The following is a 17104-nucleotide window of genomic DNA, read 5'->3' on the forward strand; positions in this document are numbered from 1 at the left end:
GAGAACAATTAACCCCCCCTTATTTTTATTCATTTATTCTTTGTGCAAAATCTACTTTGTGCACATTGTGTTATGTTCCAACAATGAGTTTGTGTCACTTTGATAGCAAATTTAAAAGGCTTTATATAGGTGTTGCTGATTCTATAGGAAATGGTTGAAATGCTGTAGAGAAAAAGAAGTGCACTAATTTAAAACCAAAGTGGAATTTCAAATAGCAAACAAGCATTCCATGCTTTTAAAAGTGCAATGGCTTAATTGTGACTATCTGAAAAGTTGTGTAAAAGATTGTGAGTCCCTCTCAGAGATCAAACAGAAAGAATAAAGGTTTCAATTTGCACATTTGCCCAGGAGAACGAGGAATGACTATAGGAGTGAGGCTGCTTGAAGCTAGACTGGTGCCTCATTAAATCTATTCCAGTCCCAAGCAGAATCCATGTTAAAAAAATAATAACTTAATAGCTGTTTGCAGATTTACTGGATGATTTAAGGAAGGAATTTAATATACATTGAATCAGCACATTGTAGTGATCAATATACACTGTCTCATTTGTACCTCACAACAATTCTAGTATATATATATGTGTGTGTGTGTGCACACGTTTCTCTGTTTTATTGCTGTTTTAACAGATAAAAAATTACTTTTATTGGGAAATAAAATTGCAGTTGAACTTTCATGCCCACTCACCAAGGAGGTTTGAAATGCAATGATGCCATCATTTTCTGGGAAAAGAGAGAAATCCAGTTCATCCAGTTCAAGAGTGGAAGATAATGCTTCGAAGGTCTACTTTGCTAGGAGAGCAGGACTGGGATAGTAAGGAGAATGTTTGAGACAACAGAATTCTTAAGAGGCAGGTGGCAAATAAGTTTGCAGAGGAGAGGAATGCCAATGATTATGCTGATATTGATAAAGCAAGTTTCCTCAATTTTTTAATTCAAAGGAGATACGATAGAGCAGTGATTTGAAAAAAACTGAAAATGATTCCAGGAGGCAGATTCAATGACTAATAATCCAAGTTAAGCCTCAGACATGGTTTTCTTTTCACGCCCAAATCACAGCCTCATGAGATGCATCAAACTTTACTGTAAAGTTGGCAAATAACAGTGTACACTGGGAGATAAAGAAGAGATTAGCTTTGCCTTTTTATTAAGTAGTTGGAGGCGAATAGAAGTCATAGTGTTTTAGTAAGTGCTATCGGAGCTGCATCAAATATTCCAACCCTATCCTCAATTCTGCTATACGTACACACTAATAGTGGACTGTAGAATCTCATTTCTCTTCACTTTCCAGTACTAATCCAAGATTACAATTATTTGCCTCTTAGAAACCCTTCAGGAAGCTTCCATTTATTGATATTGAGAAATTTGGGAAACTTGGGAAATTATATTTCTATCCAATATCTGGGGAAATGAAATGCAATTTTTATGTGGATAGTTCTCTTCTGCTTTTCTATGGAATATCTTTCAAAAAAGTAAAGGGTAATCTCTTTCTCTTTTTGATAGATGCATCTATAGCTATAAATTAGATATGCACATATGATTTAAATATATATTATGAGATTGCATGTCACAGACTCTTCATAATATTATACAACATTCTGGCTTTAGTGTAAAGCTCTTTGTGGTCTTAAACAAAAAACTGGATGTTTATCAGCAATGAATAAGAATGTAGGAGAAAAGTTTTACATTTTATAGCACCAAACTCATACAATAACTAAAAAGGAATATAATAGCATATTTTCAAGAGTAATAGGGAGGAACACTTACGTCAATATATATGCACAATTTATATGAAGAACCTTATTCAAAACATGGAGAAAATAAGTATATCTAAATAAATGCGAAGATATATTGTATTTCTTGGTAGAAAACTTGAGATAACAAATATATCAATTTGCTATTAATTAATCTAAAAACATAGTATAATCACTAAAATAATTTCATCAGCTCTTAAGCCAGAATATTATGAGGACATAGTTAACACTGGTATTCATAGGAAAATGGTGCTTGGGAACTTTTTAACAGCTTTATTAATCTAAAATTGACATATAACAAACTATATATTTCAAGTAAGAATTTGCTAAATTTTGGCACATCCCAAAATTAGGATAGCAAACATATTCATCATCAAATTAGATGTTGTTAATCAAATAGTACGTGTGAAGGTGTATGTGTGTGTGTGTGTGTGTGTGTGTGTGTGTTATGATTAATATACATTCTTAGTGCAGTGATTCTAAGACTTAATTGTTAATTTATTACCTTTTAAAATGAAACCTGCTGTTCTTTTTTTACTCTTGTTTGTCTCTAATAATTCACTGAATTTTGGAGACTAAACCAAGGCAATTATTGTAATTATGTCCTAAGTCTCCTTCCTAAAACCTGCATGGTTTAATGAAAAATTCACAATTGCTGACATGCTGACATAGGATATATGGTGACCACATTTGAACTGTAAGAAAGGAAATTTAATTGAAAAGTGCACATTTGACTCTGGGCATGCTGGTGTACAACTATAATCCTAGCACGTAGGAAGATAAAGCAGGAGAATCAGGAGTTCTAGGCCAGCCTGGGATATGTAGTGAGATTGAGGCCAGCTTGGAGTAAATAAGGTGACTCTGTCTCCAAAAGAAAAGTACTTTTGTACAGTTTTGGGTTGATACACACCCCTGTGTCAAATGTTATTGTCCTTCTTTATGACTCCTGGATATAATGGAAAACAAAACTTCAAAAAAACTGTTTTGACCCCAGTCACCTTCTTTCCTTCCTCTCTAACATAAAGTCTTTATAAATTCCCATCAGAGATATAGATCTTTAATAATACAACAATAGAATTTATTAACTTGGAGCACAAATCCCCAGTAACATCGTGAGTCATTTTCTCACTAGAGGTATTATAAACTGGAAAATGAGAGTATCCTTTGTCTCAAAAACATTGGAGGATAAACCCTGATTACTCACAAAAGATAAAAGTGATGTTATGTGTTCTCAACAATAACACTGGCAATTTAGCCTGTCACCACTATGGGGACAGGTTGTTCTGGCATTTGTGTATGTGTGTCATATTTTAATGAAATGCCATTTTTTTTGTCAATCACATTTCTGCTACCAAATAGGAATGAGCTAGGAATGAGTGGTTCTGACCAATTCATACATGACCAAGTGTTGCTGTCATTAAACAGTGGTTTCAGCCTCAACATTAGTGCTCCATATATGTAAAGATAACATTATCCCATACTTGAATGAGGCACTTTATTTTCTTGTCAGAAAATAAGCATGACCATTGTTAATATGTATATTTGAATTTTTTTTTAATGCAGGAAAAAGGAAGTGAGCACTTTTAATGTTAAAAGCAAATTTCCCATTTATCTCCCTTTAGAAATTTGCGCTTCATTCTTACCTTACTTTATTATTTAATATTGGGTATGTAGCCTCCATTTATCACTCTTAGCTCTCTGTAGTCAATTTCTCTGTATATTTTACAAATTGATTCTCTTTCCTCCTCAGCACTGATGGTTCTATAAAGCATTGGATTTAGCACAAACCCAATTAAAGCTGGTCTAATTAGCTATGATTCTTTATACTCTGTACAAATTGCAGTTGTCTTTGTGTGGAAAATGTACTGCCTGAATTCTCTTAAACCTTCGTTTTGAGGCACACACTTTCTGTGTCTGCTGGAACATTAGAACTAATATTTTCAGACCCCTTTTGTTTGCAAAAAACACATGACTCAATGCCATGCTTCTTGGCTACAGAGAGCAAAGAATCTGCTTTGTAATGAAAACACAGCCCTTTCTGAAAGGGCTCAAGAAAATGCTTTCTATAGCAAATGAATAAATAACCTGTGAAACTCTCCATAATGTAATATTATTAAGTTAAACAGGCTTATTAAAATTCACAAAGCAATTAGAAGTATTAGCCTGAATTCTCTTGTCAATTTCTTGTGTCTATCCTCACATTAGAGCCAATGTGAGCTGGATGTTTTTAGCCATAGGCAAAATGTGGCCTATTTTGAATAAGAATAGCATCTGCAATTATACTAGAAGAGATAAAAATTAAAAGGTCCATCAATTCTCATGCTTCATAGCATAAGATTATTACCAGATGGTGCCGGGAAGTTTCTGCCGACCATGACGACTCACTAATGGACAGGTGCATTATGACAATTTTTTTTTTGGCCTCCCAAATCATATTGTCTCACACACAAGCAGGTCTGCCAAACACAGGACATTCAAACAAATGGAACATTCACATTTTACCAAGATGAAATCCTCTCCTGACCTAACAATAATGAGAGTTAGAGATCCCAACAGGTGTAGGATATTTCAACAAAAACATTTCAGAATTCAGCTCAACAGCAATATTTTACTTTCTGACTCTAAACTAGCTGTTTTTGTTTTTACTGTTGACTGGGTAATTTACTTATACTACATTCTGAGGGCATAAAAATAAGAGGAAATACTTGCTAGGGAAAAATGTTCAATATACCAGAGTTTAGAAAACAAATCTACAAGTGAAAAATCAATTAATTCATACATATTTATTAAACATTAACTATTTTATGTGTATTATTTGGGTTTGTGAAAAACATAAAAGAAAAATAAAACATATTTTTTGAAATTTTTCCTTTTGAGATAAAGTCATAAAATAGTATGCATTATTAAGTGATACTTTTAATAAATTCAGACAGAATGTAGAAAGTACGTGCAGACTGAAATAATTGGAAAGGTTCTGAAAATATATAACATGTAATATGAATATTAAATATATGTTGTGTAAAGGGATATGTATATAAAACATACATATTTCCATATAAATATACTTTATATACATGTAAATATGTATGTGTAGATATAGATACAGAAACATACCTGTAATTGTTCAAAACTGCTAAAATGACCAGAGGATTATTTCCTACTGTAATTTACTAAGTACCTTACAAACAAATGTTATTTATTGTTTTTAAAAGCTCCATAAAATTTTCAGTGAATAGTTTTATTAATTTAAGCAATACTATTATAGAATTCCTGAATTAAAATCGTAAAATTAAATCAAAATATTTTATGTATTAATATTGTTTAGACCCCAGGCATGCTAAGGAAACTTATATTTCACTCATACTTTAGGATTTTTGGGAGTTCAATTGAACTTCCTTGTACTGAAGTGAATAGGATACTGCTAATATGATTTTAATAAACAAATGAGGTATTAATAAAAGCGAGCCATGTATTCTTTGCTTTTATCCCGCACAAAACTCTGCATTAGAACATAAATAATAGTCCACGATTATTTACAGTGAATATTTTCTAAGACTCCTGATGGATGTCTAAAGTCTTAGTAGTAAACTACCAATGTGTCATGTTTTTCTTATGTATACATGCTTATAAAAAAGGCTAGTTAATAAACTGGGCGTAGTAATTCATTAATTATAATAACAGAAGTAAAACAGAAAACAATTATATCAACATATTCTAATAAAAGTTGTGCAAATATTGTCAGCTTCCATCTTTCTCAAAACATTTTATTGTACTTCAGTCACTCTTCTGGTGTACTGATTTCAGATGATTCAGTACTTACACGATGAGATAAACTAAGATGAAGGACATAGGCATTGTGATGTAGCTTTAGGTTACTATTTACCTTTTGATAATATGTCAAAAGGAATGTCCCATGAATTGAATGATCGTAGATCATGGAACCTTAATGGTGTAGATGTTGTGGATTCTCCATAGTTGAAAATTTCTTTCACAAAACCTTTTGAAAGAATATTTTACTGAAGTTGTTTACTGGTTTTATATCACGTACCTCCTTTATACTTTTATAAGTGTAGGACCCATTGGGCATTTTCAGTCATAAAAGCCTAATTTCATCACAATTGAAAAACTTGTTTGGGATAGTATGCTTTCTTCTTAACTAACTGTCAATTTTGCCAGAAATGTAAAAGTGGTTACTTTATCAATGGACGGAGTTTTTCCAATTAACTTTCTGTTTTTCATTCCAAACGTGGTCCTAAATCTATTTAACCACCGTTTTCTCACATTAAGTGGTTGGTGCCTTTGTTTCAGAGTGTCCCTTCCTTAAGTCTTGCATGGGCTCAGTGATTTCAGGCAGAACACATTGCCTTCGACTAGAGCACGTCTTCTGTTCATTTCTTCCACCTGCTAATTTAATTCCATTTCCATCTTGAACTATTTCCCTGGGCTGGCTTGGAACTGTGATCCTCCTGATCTGCCTCCTGAGTAGCTAGGATTACAAGTGTGATCCACCACCACCTGGATCACACTAACTTTTGTAGTTTGAAGTGTGACAACAAAACCAGCACAGATTTCTTTTTCCTTTTTCTTCACAGTTCCATGAAGCTTCATTCCTATCAGAGACCTTACAACCTTGACAACCTTATTAAGTTAAGAGCTTTCACCTTTTTTTTCTTAAAGGAAACACTTTATGGCTTCACTTGTCTATTCTTATGCTTTGGAATTCTTTGGGGAAATTTTTTAATTATTATTTTGTCAGCACTGGGGTTTGAACTCAGGGAGCACACTTGCTAAGCAGGCGCTCTTACCACTTGATCCACTCTGCTAGCTCTTTTTTGTGATGGTCTTTTTTCTAGTTAGTGTCTCTAGAATTATTTGCCTAGGTCTGGCTTCCAACTGCGATTGTCCTGATCTCTGCCTCTTAAGTAGCTAGGATTACAAGTGCGAGCCACCACCAGTGCCTAGACTTGGGGACATTATTAAATAAAGAGGGGATTACTTGAACATAACTTCTGTTATAACTCAACAATTGAAATGATAACAGAAGTAGTTTCAATGAGATTAAGGATCGGGAAGCATTTTGAGGGTGGATATGTTGCACAATGGCATAATGCATATTCTCAGCAAGACAGAGTAAGATGGTACATGATTTAATCATACTACACTGTTGCCATTTATTGGCTGGACCTGGGTGATCAGAGCCAAAAAAAGATGGGTGGGACTACTGAGTCTTGCTTAATAGCCACTTTATTAAAGATCACCTCTGCTTTTTATAAACTCCTTTCTTACAGAGAGCATTTGGTCAGAAAAAGCATGCCAAGTATTATGTGTCAAGTTACATTAGCACAGGGAAGCACAGTTAAAATTAACTCTTTGTTATGTCTCTTTTAAAACAGGAACAGAGAAGCAGGAGAAGCACACGGTCAGCATAACCTTCTTATTTACATCTGAAGGACATGAAGCCATCTGGGGAACATTGAGCACTGTTATTTTTCTGGAAGTCTGGTTCTGAGACTTTTGCCTCAGTTCCTTGGAGCTTTGTCACAAGGCTAGATGACAAATCACACAGGCACGGTCCCACTGCTGGCTCTAACACTACACTATAGCATGAAATTTAGTTAGTATGAAATACTTCTAGAATTTTCCATTTAAAATTTTTCGACTACAATTGATTGTGGTGCCACTAAAATTATGGTGAGCAAAATCAGATAAGGGGGACACTAGTCAAAATTGTAATTTATTTTTCTAAGTTCATCACCAATCTGCCACACCCATAATGAATGAATCTAGTCTAAGAAAATAAGTCCATTTGTATGCCATGGAAATTTAACAGAAATTCATTTTCTAGTAAAATGATAAATATAGTTAGCCTGCAGACACAGACTAACTGATTCAAGAGTAATATGTCCTCTTCCTCTGAAATATGTGTGGCCCTAAAGTTATGTACACTTGATTTTGAATGCATGGGTTATTTGCAGACCTTACTCATAGAAGCCATATTCTTGGGCATATGTTTTGGTAATTTAAAAAAAGCAGCAACAACAATAAAAAGTTTTATGTTTTGATTTGTTGCTTTGAAAGATCTGAAAAATAATAATTTTTAAAATAATCCTTGAACACTAATTTTTAACTAGGACAGCTAAAATTACTTGGAAATTGTCCCTTAAAAGAAATTTGAGCACTTGTGAATTGCATATCCTATTGAGAATCTTGGAGAAATGCAACAACAAATTTTCTTCTTGTCTACAATCATAGTCCATTGACTATAAATAACCAAATTTGAGCATCTCAAATTCCCTTAAATATTCCTATATCATTCTCCCATGATATTCAACTTTGCCTGGACAATTACACTTTTCTCCTTCTTAAGTAGAGATCACTCATTAATTAGAAATAACATCAGTATGTTTGGTTATTATGAAATATACTTTCTATCATAAAACACTGAAGTTTTTATTAAAATGCAGTTTGTGTTTGTGTTCTCATATTTATTTTAGTAGTTCATGCTTTATTTTAGTAGTTCAATGTCCTAACCTTAATTTTTTTCACCTGAGTCCTCCAAGTTTCCTTTGTACAATGATACCATAATTAAAATTGATTTTTAATTAAAACCTTTACATTTATTTCTGCAAAATTTACCTTGCTGATTTCACATTGGTGTTCAAGTTTGTCTAGTTCATTTTGAATTGTGGTTTAGTAATCTCTCATCTGTCTTAGTTTCACTTAACTTCAGAACTTAAAAGTCTACATTCAATACATTCAAAATAAATAACAAATCATGACAAAAACAGGATTTAAAAATATAGATATTATTTATTAGAGGTCAACAAAGGTGAAGGTACATTGCAATTGGAAAAGTCTCATGGAAGAGTTTAGAATTGAGGTTTGCTTTTGTGGATGATTTTATGTTTCACAAGTAACAATATGGGATAATCATATTCTAGTTGGTGAGTAAAGTTATGTAGATATAAAGCATTTTTATGAGGACAGTTCAATTCATAATTTCATCATAATTTCCTTCTATCTCTGATAATTGTTGGAACTTTTAAATCTTAATAATAGTAATATCAAGTATATGTTTATCACTTGTAATTAAGTTGCCTCTAGGAAGAGATCAAATATGCCAGTGAACGAAATATTGACATAGAACAGATCATAACCAATATTTAACTCTTTCAAGCTTTTCACTTATTTGAATGATTGAATCACCAGCTAAACTGTTTAGGATAAATTTAGCAAATGAAATTAATCAAGGCAATATTATTATATCATAGACCAACAATCCAACTTTTAACTGTGTTATAAATTATAATGCATTGCAGAGCCATCGCAATAAAAACAGCATGGTGCTAGCACAAAAGCAGGTATGAAAACCACTGGAACAGAATCGAAGACCCAGATATGAAACCACACAGCTACACCCACATGATTTCTGATAAAGACACCAAAAACATACAATGGAGAAAAGACAGCCTCTCTAACAAATGTTGCTAAGAAAACTGGATATCTGCATGCATAAAACTGACACTAGATCCATTTCTGTCACCCTGTACAAATATCAACTCAAAGGAGATTAAGAACCTTAATATAAGACTTGAGACTTTGAAGGTAGTGCAGGAAAGAGCAGGGAATACACTGGAATTAATAAGAATAAACAATGACTTCCTCAGTAGAACTCAAAAAGCTCAGCAACTAAGAGAAAGGATTGGCAAATGAGACTACATGAAATTAAAGAGCATCAGAACAACAAAAGAAATGTTCTCTAAATTGATGAGATTGCTCACAGAATGGGAGAAAATCTTTGCCAGCTATACACCTGACAAGGAATTGATAATATCCAAAATATACAAGGAGCTCAAAAAATTTACTCCCCCAAAATCAATGACCCAATGAACTCAACAGAGCTTTTTCAAAAGAAGTCCAAGTTTTCAAAAACAAACAAACAAAAAAACCAAAACAAACAAACAAACAGAAGAAATGCTCAACATCCCTGGTCACAAAGGAATTGCAAATGACAGCCACACTAAGATTCCACTTCACTCCTGTTAGAATGGCGATCATCAATAACACCACCAACAACAACTGTTAGGGAGGATGTGGGAATAAAGGAACCCTCAGACACTGCTTATGGGAATGTAAGCTAGTACAAACACCTTGGAAAACATTATGGAGGATCCTCAAAAGCTAAAAATAGAATTGCCATATGATCCAGCAATTCTACTCCTAGGGATATACCCAGAGGAATTTCAGTCAGGTTACAACAGAGGCACCTGCACACCCACATTTATTGCAGCATTACTCATAACAGCTAAGCTGTGGAAACAGCCAAATGACCCAGTACTGATGAATGGAATAAGAAAATTAGGTATTTGTGTATAGTGAAATTTTATTCAGCCACAAAGAAGAATGGAATTTTGTCGTTTGCAGGTAAATGGATGGAACTGGAGAACATCATCTTAAACGAAGTCAGCCAGGTTCAGAAGGCCAAAAGCCAAATGCTTTCTCTCATATGTAGAATACAGACCTAATACAAATTAACAAATACTATGAAAAACAAGTTATGCTAAGGGGAGGTCACATAAGAGAGGGAGAGAGTAAAAGATGTAAGGTATGAAAGTGAATATTGTAGTTTACTCTCTGAAAAAGAATGAATATAGAATTTTTCAAGTAGTTGAAACCACCATAAGAAAGGGAGTAAGATAGAAAGAAGAAAAATAGAAGAGATGAATCAATTCTATATACATATATGGAAGTGTCACAAGAAAACTTCCTGTTTAGCAATCTTAAGAAAAAAAATGTCATTTTTTTTTCTATTTTTCTCATGCAAAATCAGAGAACAGGGCTGTGGAACAGGTCCTGTCTGGGGGGTTGCTACCTATGGGAGGGGGGAGAAAGTGGGGAAAGTGTGTAGGAGGGTGAATATAGTGGTAATATGTTTGTATATGTATGTGAATAGAAAAATGATATCTGTTGAAACTATTCCAGGAATGTGGGAAGGGGAGACTAAGGAGAATGTTGGAGGGGGTTAATCCAGGTATAGTATATTTGATATATTGTAAGATCTTTTGTAAATGCCACAATGAACCCCCACCCAGCACAACAATAAAACAATAAAATGAAAATATATATTAAGTTTTAATTTAAGGGTACTGAAAAGGGCATCATCAATGGAGAAAAAAGGTGCATTTGAGCATATTGCCACTTCTTTCTTTTACCCAAAAGAATTATAAAGACTGATTTTCTTTTGATAGATGAATATATAAAATGTAGAGAAGATGGAAAAATAAATTAGGATACTTTGTGTAAAAAAAGTAGCCAAATTCAAAACTCATGAAATGTAAAGGAGTCTTATTGGCTCCCTCACGTGAATGGTCCAGGAGGAAATACTCAGTTTCGGTTGCATAAATTTTGTGTTTCATGTATATTGTCAAGGTCTCATTGCCCACAAGTCTCTCTGCTCTGGCTTCTCCTGCATGAAATTTATAAGACAATTTTCCCCTAATTAGATAAAATGTCCATATAAGCATACTATCTTTTCTTTTCTTTTCTTTTTTTTTTTGCAAGATTATAGAGATTGGCTTGGGCATTTAGAGAACAAGTTACTCTTTTCCTAGAATATTATTTCCCTGAGTTATATCACTGCATTGGTCTAGGCCTGATTGTTTCAACAAATTATTGTGATGTGTTAAAAAACCACTAAGGTTTACCCTGGAGGTCAGAGTAGAATTAACTTCTGCCATAACTACACCATCCCACAACAGTGTAACTGATACTTAACAGGGAAAAGATATTTAATTTTTAAAAAGTCATCAGTCATTTTGGCTTGTGTATCTCTTAAAATGATACATTTTTCACTTTAAAATATTAGATCCTGCAGTATAATGAGAAGGAACAAATAAAGCAGCATCTAAATCCATCTATCCATCACTTTCTGTCTATCCATGTATTCTTTGATAAATAAATGTACCAATCTAGTATATATATTGCTGGATGAAAAAAAATCCCAATTTAGATTATAAAATTTTTATTACCTTTTTAATTTTGTTTTACGATTTAGTGATGAATTAGAAATTAATATTATTTATATCATAGATTGAATTGTGGTCATTCACAAACTTCCTCTGCTAAGAAGCATAGCTGTATGACTTTCCCCATGCTTTGAATATTGGGGATATCACATTAGGAATATGATTTTTTTTTACTTCTTTTGAAAAAAATCAAAAACAAAAATGGATAATACAAAACATGAAAATAGTAGACTCTACATTGTATATAAAATAATCTTTTGAGATTCAGTAAATACACTCTTTAGATAAGATGTCCTGTAGCTGGGACATTAGTCACACAGAAAATTTTATCTGACTTTTCTAAGAATCTAAAGAGCTTGTGTCAAACACCACCTCTCACTCAATAAAAACAGTATCTTCTTTGAAATCAATTGATGCTTATATGCATTCAATGAAAATAGTGGTTTTTTTCTTGCCAGACATTCTATACAAATATTGGAAAGAAAGACTTTATTCTCGTATTCTTGGTATTTATTGAGCGTACACAAAGAAGGCATAAAACTTGAGAAACAGGCATTAAGTTAGAACTTAACAAAAATCACCTTTTAATATATAAGCAAAAGAGCAGAGGTTATCATTAGATAAGAGTGTCTTTAAAACAAGGACATGAAATTTCAAGAATGAATTTAATAGAATGGATATGATAAGCAATAAAAATTAAAATGAATGAGTTTTATCTCTTTTGTAGTTTTTAATGACTTCTCGAGAAAGTCATTGAATGTATTTTAATATGAGAAGAATGTATTTCCATGAGTTACTGGAGCACAATACATCATGAAGTGACTGCAGATAGACTAAAAATATATTTTCTTAATTCAAGGAAAGTGGATAAGATGGGAGCATTGAGAAACCCAGAAGTGAAGGGGAGTAATAGAAGCCCCTGTTTTTGCTAATGAAGAAACACCAAGCAATTGACCCCTTCAAGGTGGAGGAAGAGAATATAATTGATGAAGCAAGGACAATAATAATCAAAAATATGGACATTCAGTCTACAAATAGAAAAATATTTTTCCCAAGAGAAATAACCTTTCTCACTATGGAAACCAGGCAGTAAGTGTAAAGAATAGGCACAGACATAAAAATAATTGTCAGTATAACTAACTAGCAGAACATTTTCCAGCAGATTGTGTTATATCTACATATTTAGAAGTAATGATTCATTGGAATTGAATAGAATGACTGAGGCTGAAAGAAATGTTTTGGAAAGTGAGATTGAAGACTCAGAAGGGTAAGAGTCAAAGACAATAGTATTACGTGGGTGTTATTGCAACCCTGAGCTGTACAGCTTATTCCAAATAGGTTTTCAATTTATAGATCTGGCAAATGGTGAAAAAAATGAAAGCTAACACTTATTGAGGTCTTATTATTTGCTAAACTTTATCTAAATATCTTATGTTCATATATACATTGAAATGTCACAATGAAATTCCCTGTAGAGCTATCTTAAAAAAACAACAAAAATGCCTTAAAACAAAAATGGAGAGCAGGAAGGTAGAACAGATTCTGTCTGGAGGTTGGTATCAGTTGGAGGAGTGGGGGAATTATTAAGGGAAAGGGTATAGGAGGGAGAATATGGTGGAAATACTGGGTATTTAAATGTGAAAATGGAAAAATGAGATTTTTGAAACTATTCCAGGAATGGGGAGAGAAGGTAGAAAACAAAATGTGGAAGGGGTGAATGAATTCAACTATAAAATATTGAAAGAATTTTTATAAATGTCACAATGTACTCCCAACACAACAATAATATGATAATAAAAAAATAAGTAAGTGAAAAATTAAAATAAATAAATATTGTATGTAAGTTATTTTCATTCCTCTGATGTAGGTACTATTACTTTCTTATTTTATCAGCAAGAATACTAAACCACACAAAGGTAAATGATATACTTAAAGGTATACAATTCAAAGAAAAAATTTTAAACCAGTAAATCTAGTTATGTTGTACTTAGCTATGCCTAAAGAGATTTGTTTCAAAGATAGAAATTTCTATGTTTTAATTATTCTGTAAAATAACATCTTTTTCTGTAACTTTTACCCTAGTACTCCTTGTACTTCCTAGTTATCATGCTAATAACTATAGCATGATTGACTTTCCAACCTTTGTAGTATGGTTTAAAAGATAGAGATAAGGTAATTGTTTAACATTGATTTGTACAAACTATATACATCCAATAGTTATAGCCAGGATGTTATGATAAGCATAGCGGCAGGTAATGTAATGCAGGCAAAGCAGACTTTGAATATACAACCTGACCAAAAATCGATATTAAGGGATTGATCTTAGTCAGTCTCAGCTTCAGTTTCCTTGTTATATGAAGACAATAACTATTGCCTACCCAGCAGCAACTCCCAATTCTTTTATTGCTGGTGAATAGACTCAACTCCCTAACACAGAGATCTAATACATAAAAAATACTGCATTGGGTACCTTCAAACCTGGAGTTTGGCTCCATGAATCAATCATGGCCAGTTATTCTTGAAAGTTTATACTAGGAATAAAAATAGAAGTGTGCTGAAATAAGCATCAATTAGAGTACACATACCTTACCTAATTATTTCATTTCCATTGGATTTACATCCAGTAGCTGAATTGCTGGATTATATGGTAGTTCTATTTTTAAAAAATTTGAAGAATCTCCATTATGCTTTCCATAATGGCTATACAAATACATATTTCCACTTACAGTGTAGAAGAATCTTCTATTTTTGACATTCTCACCAGCATTTGTTATTTTCTGGGATTTTTTTTATAATTGCCATTTTTTGGTGACATTGGAATTTGAATTCAGGTCTTCACCCATGCTGGACAGGTGATCTACCTACCACTTGAGCCACACCCCAGTATTTTATGCTGTGGTTATTTTTTGAGATAGGACCTCATTTTATACCTGTGTTGGCCTAGAACTTGATCCTCTTATTTGTGCTTCCCATATATCTGAAACGACAGACACTGATCATTCTGTCCAGCCATTGGTTGAGATGGGTTCTTGCAACCCTTTTGCCTGAGTTGGCCTCGAACCACAGTCCTCTTGATTTTGGCCTCCCAAGTAACTAGGACTACAGACTAGAGTCACCATGCCCAGCCATGAATAACCATTTAACTGGAGTAGACTGATATCTCTTTGTGGTTTTGGTTTGCATTTCTCTGATGATTAGCAGTTTTGAGTATTTTTTCATGTAACTGCTGACCATTTGTATGTCTTCTTTTGAACTTGGGCTTTGAACAATGTTGGAGCTGTTAAGACTATGAGGATTCATGAAGATGTCTAAATGTATTTTGCATTATGAGATACATTTGACCCTTTTGGAAGGCCAGAGGTGGAATTTTATGATTTAATATGTTGGGTGTCACATTTATAAGGAATGGACTTGTGATGCTGGATTAGTAAATTACACATCTGGGTGAGCCTATGAGGGTGTTCTAAAGATTATTAGATCATGATAGCTATAACCCAGTGAATGGATTGATCCCTTGATGGATTCAAGGTATTATTACATTTTGAGAGATGGTATAAAGTAAGAAACTGGGCCTGGTTGTAGGCAGTAAGGGTGATATCTTGCTCTGACAACTTATTTTATCTTCTTCCTGGCAACCATGATATAAACTTCTCTAGCCTACTTCCTTGCCATAATGGACTCACATCACTGAAACTATGAGCTAAAATAAATCTTTCCTTCCCTTATGTTGTTCTCTTCCCTACTTTTGCTATAGCTATATGAAAGGTAACCAGTACAAGTCCCATTTTTCTACTTATTCTTTAGTTGCCTATGATTTGGTTATCTTGTGCAAAGAATTCTTGTACAGTCTAACATACCAAGAGGATATTCTCCATGTGTCTAATACATTCTGAATTGATTCTTATTTGTGGTGAGAGACAGTGGTCCAATTCATTCATCTGCATATGCATATTCAGTTTTCCCAGCATCATTTATTGAAAACTGTCCTTTCTGCAATATGTGATTGTGGTGTTCTTGCACTATTCATAAAAGATTAGAGTTGGAATCAACAGGGGTACCCATCAATAGATCAATGAATGAAGAAAACTTGGTATAAACACATAAGTAACTCTATTCATCTATAAAACGTGATATTCTGTCATTTGTAGTAATGTGGTTGAACCGAGAAGACACTATGTTAAGTTAAATAAGCCATGAACAGAAAAACAAATATCACATGATTTCACTTGTATCTGAATTCTAAAATGTTAAGCTCATAGAAGTAGAGAGTAATATGATGATTATGAAATGCTTAAGAAGTTGGGAATGATGGACAGTTGAAGAGAAGATGGTCAATGGATGCATCATACATTTAGTCAAGAAGAACAACCTCTATTGTTATATTATAGAATAGATAATAACAACAATAGATAATAGTAAGAATCTAAAAGGTATTTTAGGCTGCTTAGAAAAACATATCTTCAAGGCTCACATCACAAAGAAGTTATAAATGTTTGAAATGATGAATATGCTAATTACCTTGATTTTATTTGCAATGTATACATATACAATCATCTCACACTCTATCTCACACTTAAAATTAATATGGTCAATAATAAATAAAATAAAATTTGTATAAATAGTAGTGAGTGGTGAGAATGTTCAAGAAAATATGATTCTTATAATAACACAGAATACCAAAAGAGCTTAGCTCTTTTTATTCCCTGGTCAGCCCTTTAAATAAGTATGATTATTGTTTCTGAAGTCATTATCTGAACAAAGACACATATTATTGATCCACTATAGATAGAAAATTGAAAATAATCTGAAAGTGCCTACTTCCAGCTACATTTTTAGTGAAATAATTTTACATCTTATTGATTAATCCAGTCACTTTTTGGTGGTACTGGGAATTTGAACCCAAGATCACGTATTTGATAAGCAGGTCCTATACTAGTATAGCCCTATTCCTAGGCCTTTTTGCTTTAGCTATTTTTTGGATAGGGCCTCATGTTATTTTTTGCCCCCAAGGCAGCCTGGAGCCCAAGCCTATTTATGCCTCCCTCATAGCTGGGATGACAGACATAGAATGCTGCACTCAGATAATTCATCAAGATGGGATCTCACTAACTTTATACCTGGGCTAATCACAAACCACAGTTCTCTTGACCTCTTCCTCTCAAATAGCTAGGTTACAGGTATTCCCAACATTAATACATTTTAAAAAAGATATTGTATTACATGCATCCAAGAATTTTATCCAATCAAATAATTTGAATGAAATTGGAAAATAAGTTACTCTGGTAGTATATAGTTAATATTAATTACTTTAAAATGCTTTAAATTAAT

The sequence above is a fragment of the Castor canadensis genome, chromosome 12 (assembly GCF_047511655.1).
Source record: "Castor canadensis chromosome 12, mCasCan1.hap1v2, whole genome shotgun sequence".
In the NCBI taxonomy this organism is placed as follows: Eukaryota; Metazoa; Chordata; class Mammalia; order Rodentia; family Castoridae; genus Castor; species Castor canadensis.